The sequence below is a fragment of the Triticum dicoccoides genome, chromosome 5B, assembly GCF_002162155.2.
Source record: "Triticum dicoccoides isolate Atlit2015 ecotype Zavitan chromosome 5B, WEW_v2.0, whole genome shotgun sequence".
In the NCBI taxonomy this organism is placed as follows: Eukaryota; Viridiplantae; Streptophyta; class Magnoliopsida; order Poales; family Poaceae; genus Triticum; species Triticum dicoccoides.
Genome location: NC_041389.1, coordinates 598,236,061 through 598,246,122, shown reverse-complemented (window position 1 = coordinate 598,246,122; position 10,062 = coordinate 598,236,061). Strand labels below are relative to the sequence as shown.

General features: G+C 49.9%; 1 long non-coding RNA gene across 1 annotated transcript; it reads right to left on the bottom strand.

Moving 5' to 3' along the window:
- Positions 1–2,178: 2,178 nt before the first annotated feature.
- On the bottom strand, positions 2,179–2,495 carry LOC119308432. Its single transcript, XR_005150101.1, has 3 exons — positions 2,464–2,495; positions 2,295–2,360; positions 2,179–2,199 (listed from the first exon to the last, which is right to left on the bottom strand). It is a non-coding gene; the product is annotated as an uncharacterized LOC119308432 (long non-coding RNA).
- Between the last annotated feature and the right edge of the window lie 7,567 nt (positions 2,496–10,062).

The window sequence follows — 10,062 nt, the reverse complement described above, 5'->3', positions numbered from 1 at the left end:
AAGTTCCAGGCAGTGAGGTTGACACGAAATAGCCTTGGCAGCGAGGTTGACATGATAATGATAAAATGATACGATGCCGCAGCATAGTTTTTTTTTTTGGATATATATGATCTGACAGAACGAACGTTCTCCAGGTGTCTGTATCCCGTCTGGACACAAGACGAGACACGGCGAAGCGCACGAGACAGTGTGCTTCCATGTTGCATTCCATCGTCTCGTGGCGAAATTGAACAGAAGGGGAGGCTCTCGCCCGAGCCTTCGTCTCCAGAATCGCCTGACCATAGCGGCCGAGTCCATCTCCCTGTAGGTTTGGAACTAGTACTACGTACAGACAAGCAGTCTGTCACATCGCATAACATAGTCAGGTTCAAGTCGCTCGCCAACGTCATGGATTCACGGCAAGCGATTGCCTCCAGCGTCTCGGGGTCGTCGAGTACCTGAAGCACCAATGCAAGGCCGAGGCTCCTAGGTATTGCCCTTGCTCGTCGCGCGCACCCATCGTCCATTCTTCCAGACTGCAGCATCAACATTCAGCTTAACAAAACACCCCCTCAAAAAAAGAAAGAAAAAAAAGCTTCACAAAACCCTCCCGGAGGTGGTATCCATCGGTGTGCCGGCGCCGCTGATGGCCGGACCACAGCCGAGACCTTTTACGTGCTCTGCTGATTGTAGCTTCTTGGATAGAAAGTTATGCACAAAAGCATACGTCAGTGGAGGGCTCTGAAATGCTTCCTCGTGTATCACCTTCCGCCTTGCATACTAGATGGCCCAAAAGCGTCACACACATCTTCGTCAGTGCGCGTCAGTTAATTCGTGCTGTATGCGCGGGCCTCTTTTGCAGAGACACCTTGTACATACCGAGTACAATGTACACACATAAATATGGGTACTATCACGCCAACATTTTCGCAGAACACTCACTATCAACGAAAATGTTGCCTCCTGCTGGAAGAATAATCTGCCCATGTGACACATAGTCAATCCTAGTGTTTGATCCTTGGTGGACTGAGATACAATCACTCTTGCTTAATTAATAATTCATCCATTTTTATTTACTCCGCATGTTAGCTTTGTTCGAAGTCAAACTTTACAAACTTGGGCCAAGTTTATAGAGAAAAATGTTAACATATACAATACCAAATCAATACCATTAGATTCATCGTTAAATATATTTTCACATCATACAGATTTATTATTGTAAATGTCCATATTGCTTTCTACAAACTTGGTTAAACTTTACAATGTTTGACTTCAGTCAACGGAGTAAATAAAAATGTAGGGAGTACTCACATCCAGATATTTCTTGTCTACCTGTCAATTGTCATACACATGTGACACCTGACTCAAATGTTACTCCCTCCGTCTGAAAATACTTGTCATCAAAATGGAAAAAAAAAGATGTATCTAGAACTAAAATACATCTAGATACATCCCTTTTATTCATTTTGATGACAAGTATTTTCGGACGGAGGGAGTACACCACAATTTTTTTAAAAATTTGTGTTAAGTTCATATACCCCTGAGCTTCTACGAGGTAGCATTGTCTTTTTTTTTTGGTAGGCGAGGTAGCATTGTCAGCGAGGAAGAGAATCACCGACGGGTCGTTAATCTTTGATACATCATTATGAGATATTGCGGAATTTACGTTTTGTGTCACCAGTAGTATTATTCCTCTGCTTCCATCAACAATAATCAGCCGGAGAAAATACGAAGTCTACTCTGACATTATATCAGTCACATAATGCGTGTCTTCTGCAGCTCCTACAAAAACATGCCATGTGCTCTACTGAAAAAAACTTCCGTTCCCGGCACAGGTTCTGCTGATGTACAAAGTGCAGGACCTGTGAAGATCAAAGCCTGGTTTGCATTTGTGATTCTGAAGACATGCCGTTGAGTGACCGGAAGATTGCTTCTTCTTGGCTTCTTGCAAAGGAAGATTGCAAGCTCTTGGGTACAGAAATTCTGTAACATCGTCAGTATTACATTAGTAAGCATGGATCGTTCTTAACAGTTCATTCTCTTTCAGAACGGTTAGATTTCGCCTCGTTGAGATGGAAATCAAGCGAGTCAAGTTCATCATGGATTTTTCTTTTTAAAAGAACAGGCTCATCACTGAGGGGTGATCCTCAGATCGATTCCGAAGCTCATGCCGCTGTAAGCGAGCGGCGCGTACATCCACATCTCGTCAGAACTCAGCACCTGATCATGAAGCAACCTTTCTGGTAAGAGACGTGACGATCACACAAAGTTCCTAGGAAAGAAAGGTCTAATACAACCATGACCATTATGCTGACCTTGATCTGTAGCTGCAAGAACTTGACGTAGAGGACTGCCTCCTCCAGCATAGTGCTGAGATCCACCTGTGAAGAAATTTCACAACAGTCAGAAAATACTGCTAATAACTAGCACAATCCGCAGTTCAGTTTGCTTCACAAAGTGGACAAAAGAGAATCGATTTACTACTTTGGTTCCGTTGGGCACCAGCTTCTGCAGGACTCGGAGTCTGTCGTTGATTCTCTCCCTTCTTCTCTGCATTGGACAGAACAAAACTCTGAACAAATCCTTGTATACACCCACCCACTGAAACGGTCGTATTGAATTGACCTGCGGGGCTGCACATGCATTGAGCTCACCTTCGCATAGAGGCTCTGGGGATCGGCCGCAGACCCGCGGCCGGCCCGCGCCTTCATGGTGCCGCCGCCGGCGACGTTGGCCTCCTCGGCGCGGTTCCCCTGGGAGCAATTGGACTCGTCCGAGAAGTAGCTGCTGCTAGGTCTCTGCTTCTGCACCGTCTTGCATGTTACAGACTTGATCCCCTGCATGGTCACGGCCAAACTGAATCAGCCTCGCCACGTTATGGCAAATAAACCCTGCGACTATGGCAGGATTACGCTGCGTTATTATGCCACATGCCTTGTAATCCGCAGCACGAGCCTTCTTCTTGTGCCGTCCGAGATCCCCTCCCTGATCATGGCCGGCCTGAAAAACCTTCCGCTTCGGCGTTGCGGCGGCACCGTCGCCATTGCGGTCGCTGAGGAGGTAGCCGGCGGGCGAAGGGACGGCACGCTTACTGATCCTCTCCTCCTCCTCCCCGGAGAGGTTGAGGTCGATGGTGGAGCTGCTGGACCCGCTGCCGCAGTAGGAGAGCGTGTTGATCCCGAGCGACACGTCGGGCTCGCCGAGGAAGTCGTAGCTGCAGCAGCCGCCGTCGAAGCACGGGTACGGCGCCGTCAGGAACTGCGCCACGATCTCCGACTCCTCCTCGTCCGGCGCGTGGTACGGCGACCACCGCGCGGCCTCCTGAGACCTGACGACAGCCGCCTGCTCCCGCGACATTATGCAGCGAGTACGTACTGCTGTCCAAGCGATCGAGGCGAATGGCGCGACGCAAGCACGGAACAACGGACGCTAGCTGCACTGCGACGTAGTGTAGGGAGTAGGGACTAGGTAGGCAGGGAGCATGTACGCAAGTGGCTGACGATGTGTACGTACGTGCTTATATATGGACGGCCGTTGGGATGAGCAGCTCAAAATTGTTTCTTGCACAGCTAAGGCTGCTAGTGCTGGGTGCAAGCTGGGGAACGGCAGATTGGGTCAGCAAAATATCAAAAGTCTCAAGAAAGAACACTAGTAGTAGTATACAAATACTGTGTACCATCTCGAAGAGGAAAATGGGAAATGATTGGTAAGATACTGAGAACATTTTTGTGACAACTGACAACACAGAAACATAGAAACATGGACTGAAACTGTGCTGAATTCGTGTGCGCCTGTGCGAGTGCGCGTCAGTTAATTCGTGCACTTAGATCTGAAACACCATTTACATGACCTGTATGGCTACCTTTTGATTTATCCTGTCCAAGAAAAAAGAAAAAATGCGATGTTGCGATGAAATCTTCAAAGCGAGTTTTAATTTGTGTTACAACTGTCATATAGCTCGCCGGCCGCCGCGGATCGCCCCCTCGATCGCCTCTTGAGCCTCTCTAAAGTGATACACTATCAATAATCCGAATTAACAATGTGCTAACGAATGTTATATCTGCTAATGAGCTTGCAAGACTTGGAGTGCTAAATACTGTATAAAGGAGAGCTTTGAGGTGCAATTAGACAATTGTGGAGCTCCACAATTCGTCCGCTTGTTTTTCTTCCTTGTGAAAGTTTTAGCAGCTAGCAAGGCGCGTTATGCATGATATTCAGCATTGTTAAGTGCCAGTGTAGCTAGCTGTGGCCATTGGGCGTTGCAAGCACGTCCAAACTTGTTAAACAACAAAGCGCGTCCACATGTTGACAGTCTTGCAAGCTGCAGCTCTGGAGACTGCATAGCTGTCACAGTATATGGTTTGATTTTCTTTTCGACTAATTGGTCGTAGGCTGGCCGTAGCCACCAGCATTACTGGCGTGTAAGTATCTATGATTACATGCTGTATGCACTTTTTTTTAGAGTCACGGGAGACCGCCACGGACGCCCGCCTGCTCCATCACTTGATTGAAACAGGATATGGAGTTCAAAGGAAATGACAGTAAAACAAACGCTTATGACGGCGGCCTCGTTGCTAGAGCCAGCGGTTGAGACTGTCGGGGAGGGGTTACTACTCCACCAGCATCCCCTCCTCCGGCAGCAGAGCCGACGCCACGACCACACCTAGGGGTGACTCCTACACGCTGAAGTTGTCGGCATTCGATTGCCGACGACGGTTCAGATGATGGCGCCTTGGTTAAGGCTATGCAGCGTAAAGCAGCGCACAACCTCGACAACCAAGGTATTACGTCGTCACCCAAATCCTTTCTAGCCTTTTCTAACACTGCCATCGTTTCTAAGTTAAATAATGTGGGTGTTAGTCTTGGAAAGAGTGAGAAGGATATTTCTATTTCAACTAACGCTTTGAAATACTTCGAATATACCGATTAAAAGTTACTCCACGTGTTTCTAGCAAGCCTTATGCCTCCCGTACCGATGAGGAGGAGCTGCATGCCTCATCAGATGGTCAGCTACTCTCTCCTTTAGTAGGAGTGGTTTCAGACGTGGGTCTAGATGAACCCGTGCTTAGTTCATTGATTGAGCTTACAACATTCGGACGTAAATCAAAGACCGCACGTTGAAAAAAAGTTAGTAAATCCCATAAGAGGGCGAAGTGTTCTAAATCTCCTATTGTTTCCTCATGAATGGAATGTTTTTTAATAGCAGAGGTCTTCATGACTTGGCTAAACATTTATTCATTGCGGAATGTAATCGGGAATACAATTTAGATTTTTTGGCTATCTCTGAAACGGAGAGACATGATTTCTCAGTGAGTCTGCTTAACTGTCTTTCAGGCGGGATAAAATTTACTTGGGTTTCACGACCGTCTAGAGGTCATTCTGGGGGCATTTTACTTGGCGTAAATAGAAGGACTATGGATGTTTTGGCTAGTTCGGATGGTGAGTTTCACGTTAAACTCCATATTCGCAACAAGGCCGACAACTTCACATGGACCCTCGTCGCCGTGCATGGGGCAGCCCAGGATGAGTTCAAGGCCGAGTGTCGGTGTCAAAACCGACGGATCTCGGGTAGGGGTCCCGAACTATGGATCTAGGATCAATGGGTAACAGGAGACGAAGGACACGATGTTTACCTAGGTTCGGGCCCTCTCGAAGAGGTAAAACCTTACGCCTTGCTTGATTATATTGATGGGTATATGATGTGTACAGGGTTGATCTACCACGAGATCGGATGAACTAAACCCTAGATGAATAGGATGGTTCTTCTTCTTCTTCTTCTTCTTCTTCTTCTTCTTCTTCTTCTTCTTCTTCTTCTTCTTCTTCTTCTTCTTCTTCTTCTTCTTCTTCTTCTTCTAGCCTCTACGGACTAAACCCTCTTGTTTATATAGGCACCAGGGATATCTAGGTTACACATAGTCGGTTGCTAATCATGGTATAGACACGCATACGCCATTGATATTGTCTTGAAGTGCACACCAGGTCTTCAGAGTTTTCCTCTCAGGACACGGGATAATCTGGAGCCCGGCCTTCCTTAATAGAATCTGGAATAGTCCACCAGTCCAGCCCACGAAAGATAGGCCGGCAGGCTGAGGACCCCCTTATCCAGGACACCCTCATTAGCCCCCGAACTAGTCTTCGAAGCCGAAGTATATGCAAAGGGTCATCAGCTTCGTAGACCAGTTCTCTTCGTCAAAAGGTTGCCTGAATTATCTTCGGCCATACACTCACAAAGCGACGTCATCGACCCTGGAGTGCTTACGTAACCTTAATCCTGAAGGCCAGCCTTCCCAATATAAAAGTGCCTTTATCTGACAACTTTTGGCAAAGGGTCACAACCAGTTGCTGCCACCGACCAGTTACAAAACTCAATACGTGGTTCAAGGCCGCTATTTCATTGGCACGTTCCATCAATATGGAGATCGTGCCCTGTTTTTAAGGGATATGATCAATGATTTGGGCTATCCCACTCGTGCATAACAACACAATTTTATCGGGAAGCGTGAAGTCTACGGCGCAATAAAGGGACTGTTGGTATTACGCAACCCATAAAAGCAAAACAATCACCGTCTTCTCTGCATGCTTTCCCTTCCTCCCTCGCCGTTGCTTTCCCAATCTACTAAGCTGCAGCACCCTGACCCATCCCTTCCTAAGAATCCCTCCTAGCCATTTCCTCAATACGGCCATAGCGGGATCTGGTTCGAAAGGCAAGTGGGAGGCCTCCAACATCACCAACGACGACATTGAGGAGCTGCAACACGCTGGCTACCTCCCGACCAACGTCACCCACCGAGCTCTGGAAGAGGGCCAGGTCATCCCTACGCCCCGCTAGGCGAGAGGGTGATGTTGATCCCCCACTTTATCTAGGGGCTAGGCTTCCCGCTCCATCCCTTTGTCAGGGGGTTGATGTTCTTCTACGGGCTGGATTTCCACGATCTCGCCCCAAACTCCTTCTTGCATATTTCAGACTTCATAGTTATTTGTGAGGCCTTTCTACGGGTCCAACTACACTTCGGCTTGTGGCTGAAAATCTTTAATGTCAAGCCAAAGATAGTTGAGGGCTAGCAAGCGGACTGCCGGGGGGGAGGGGGGCGATGATCTGCAAGCTTCCTCGGGTCGAGTGGCCGGAAGGTACCTTTATAGATATCATCAAGATCTGGAAAGAGGAGTGGTTCTATATCACCGAACCACATGGCGCAGGTTGGGCAGCGGCTTCCGAATTCAGATTCGGACCTCCCACGAGGCTAACCTCCTGGACCAAGGAGAGCCTCACTTGGGGCTCCACCACAGAGGTGGAGTCTCTGCAGAAACGCATCTCCAGGATGATAAAGGCGAAGGTCAAGCTGACCAACATGATTCAAGTGATGCTTCGCCGCCACCTCTTTCCTTGCCAGCACCGGGCCGCTCCAATGTGGTCCTACAAGCCCAAAGACCCCGCCACTGTGCTCCGCTTCTATGGTACCACCCACGACTAGCTGTGGAAGGTGCTGTTCAAGTCCAAAAAGGATTGGCCAGACAAGGAGGAGGACATCGACTTCGACACCGCACACCCTCCTTGGGAGGTAACACAATTTTATCTTATATGTTCAGATTTTTGGCTTTTAACAAGGGACTTGACTCCTTCCTTCACCGCACTCATAGTGCTGGCTAAAGAAAGCCATGTAGATTAACAGCCCGACCCCACTGCCCGAGGGCCCCAGGATGGCCATGCTGGAGGAGATGTTGACCGTGGCACCATATAAGGCACCAGAGAAGAAGGAGAAGGAAAGGCAAGAAAAGGGAGGCCCGGGAAGGCCTTCGCCCAAGGGGACCTCCAGACACCAGGTCCGAGGAAACCCAAACCCCCTCCGCTCATGAGGGGGAGCAAGAAGAGGATGGGGAGGAGAGCGACTCCTCCCGAACAAGAAAGAGGGTGGCGTCAGATGACGCAGAGGAGGATCTGCCTCCTCTTGCCCCGAAGAAGCAACGCAGGGCCAAGGTGGTCCTGTCCGACGATAGCTCGGACCCCGCAGAGGAGTCCGAGGCTTCGGAAGAGGTTCCATGCAGGAACCCTAAGGTCAAGCCTCCTACCCGAAGGTACATTTCTAAAGACATACCCCTGTAATTTTTAGCTGAATTAAGTCCGGCAATAATCACATGTCTGCTATTGATCCCGCAACCCGCCACGCGACCTTCCCACCGACTGAGATTCGGAGGGGGATTCTCCGCCAGCCGAGCTAGAGGAGAGCGGGACCGCGTCATGCACCACACATCCTTTGGTCGTTGAGGAGACCGAGGAGGTGCTGTCCAAGAAAACGCCTCTCAGTCTGAACACCGGGGGGGGGGGGATGCCATCGTGGCTGAGGTTAATACCTCGATCATCAAAGAAGAGGAGAGGGAATCTCTTCTGGAAAGCAAGGAGGGAGAGCTCAATCAGCCTGAGGTCTCCCCGAAGACCGTCCCGGAGCCATCCAGGCGGCCGGAGTCGTTAGTTCCGCTCACCACCGATGGAGGAGCCGAGGTCCCATCATCACGTAGCAGAGCGGGTCATGACTAGGTGGCCAGACACGATGGACGAGGCTTTGAATAGCTCCTCCATCGCTGAGTAGCACCATGCCCTGATGGGAATGGTTCAAGAAAGCATCTGATCCGTTGACAACGGATTGAAGGAGGCCTCTTAATGGGATTCAAGGTAAATCATGTAATATCCTTTTTCAAGAGTTTTTATTTTGTATAAGTTATGCCATCCTTGTATATAGCAGCCCCTGAGCTCTAGGTGAGTTTGAAAAACTCACGCGGGGGTCGAATAGTGTGTAAATAACTGTCGCCATAAGAAAGGTGAATCATAGCCCCCGAGACTCTGTAAGGATTATGGAATCCTGGTAGATGATCTAAAATCGATAATTCAGGAGTCTTACGTGCATAAGCTATTGCGTAGGTCTCATCCTCGGCGTCGGCAGCTACTACCGTGGAGCTGGCCGAAGTGAACCGAAGCCTCAAGAGCTCCGGTCAGGAGCTTGACCTTCTCAATAAGCGGTTTGACAAAGCGCAAGGTTAGTTCGGTCAAGACTTGTTCAATACTGCTATGTACTTTATGTCTGGACCGTCCCTAAGTAGGAAGTACTTTATTATAACTGTAGCTATCGCTGCGGAGGTCGCGAACTCCAAAAGGTTAAGCAAGAAGACGCGGAGCAGAAAGCGGCAGCCGAACAAGCGGCCACCGAGCTAGCGACGACGAGGGCCGTCGGTGAAAAGCACGAGGCCAGAGTGCCCGAGGTGCAGTAGGGGCTCAAGGATGCCGTCACTAAATGTGAGGACCTTGAGCAGAAGAATAAGGATCAAGCCACCGAGCAATCAATAGTGAAGCCGGCGATCTAGGAGGCAAAAGCAGAAGCGCGGGGCGCCCGGGAAGAACTCAACCAAGTCAGGCTCATCGCCGATGGTAAGCCATACTTAGTACTTACTGCAAAGTGTGTTTGGTGGCAACCGATTCGCTTTGCTCACGCGAGTATGGCACTACTGGAATCTGGCATTTTGCTGTCCGCCACCTCTTTGCCGTCTGCCAGTTGACGGCAAAGTGGCTCTTTGCCGTCCGCTTCCACAAAGCGGACGACAAAGAAAGTGCGGATGGCAAAAATGCTATTTGCCGTCAGCTGCTTCTTTGCCGTTGGGCAGCTGACGACAAAGAGCTAGAAGGCAGACGACAAAGAGCCAGGTGGGCCTCACAGGGCACATCGTGGCTAGATTAGATTTTTTACCGTCCGCTAGCGGACGGCAAAAGAGGTGACTACTTTGCCGTCCGCTAGCACACGACAATGTTAGTCCTTTGTCGTCCGCTTGCGGACGACAAAGAGGAGACATGGGCCAGCCCTAACGGTGGACCTCTTTGCCGTCTGCTAACAGACGGCAAAGAAGGCCCACTTAACGGGCCGAGCCGTCTCCCCCCTCTCTCTCTTTCTCTCTCCGCCCCGCGCGCTCGCCTCTCTTCTCTGTCACCGCCATCGCTGCCGCCGGCCATCCCCGCCCCCCGGACCCAGTCCCCGCCACCGTCCAGCGCTCTCGCCCCCTGCGAACAGGAGCCCCGCCGCACCCTGTCGCCCCGCCGCC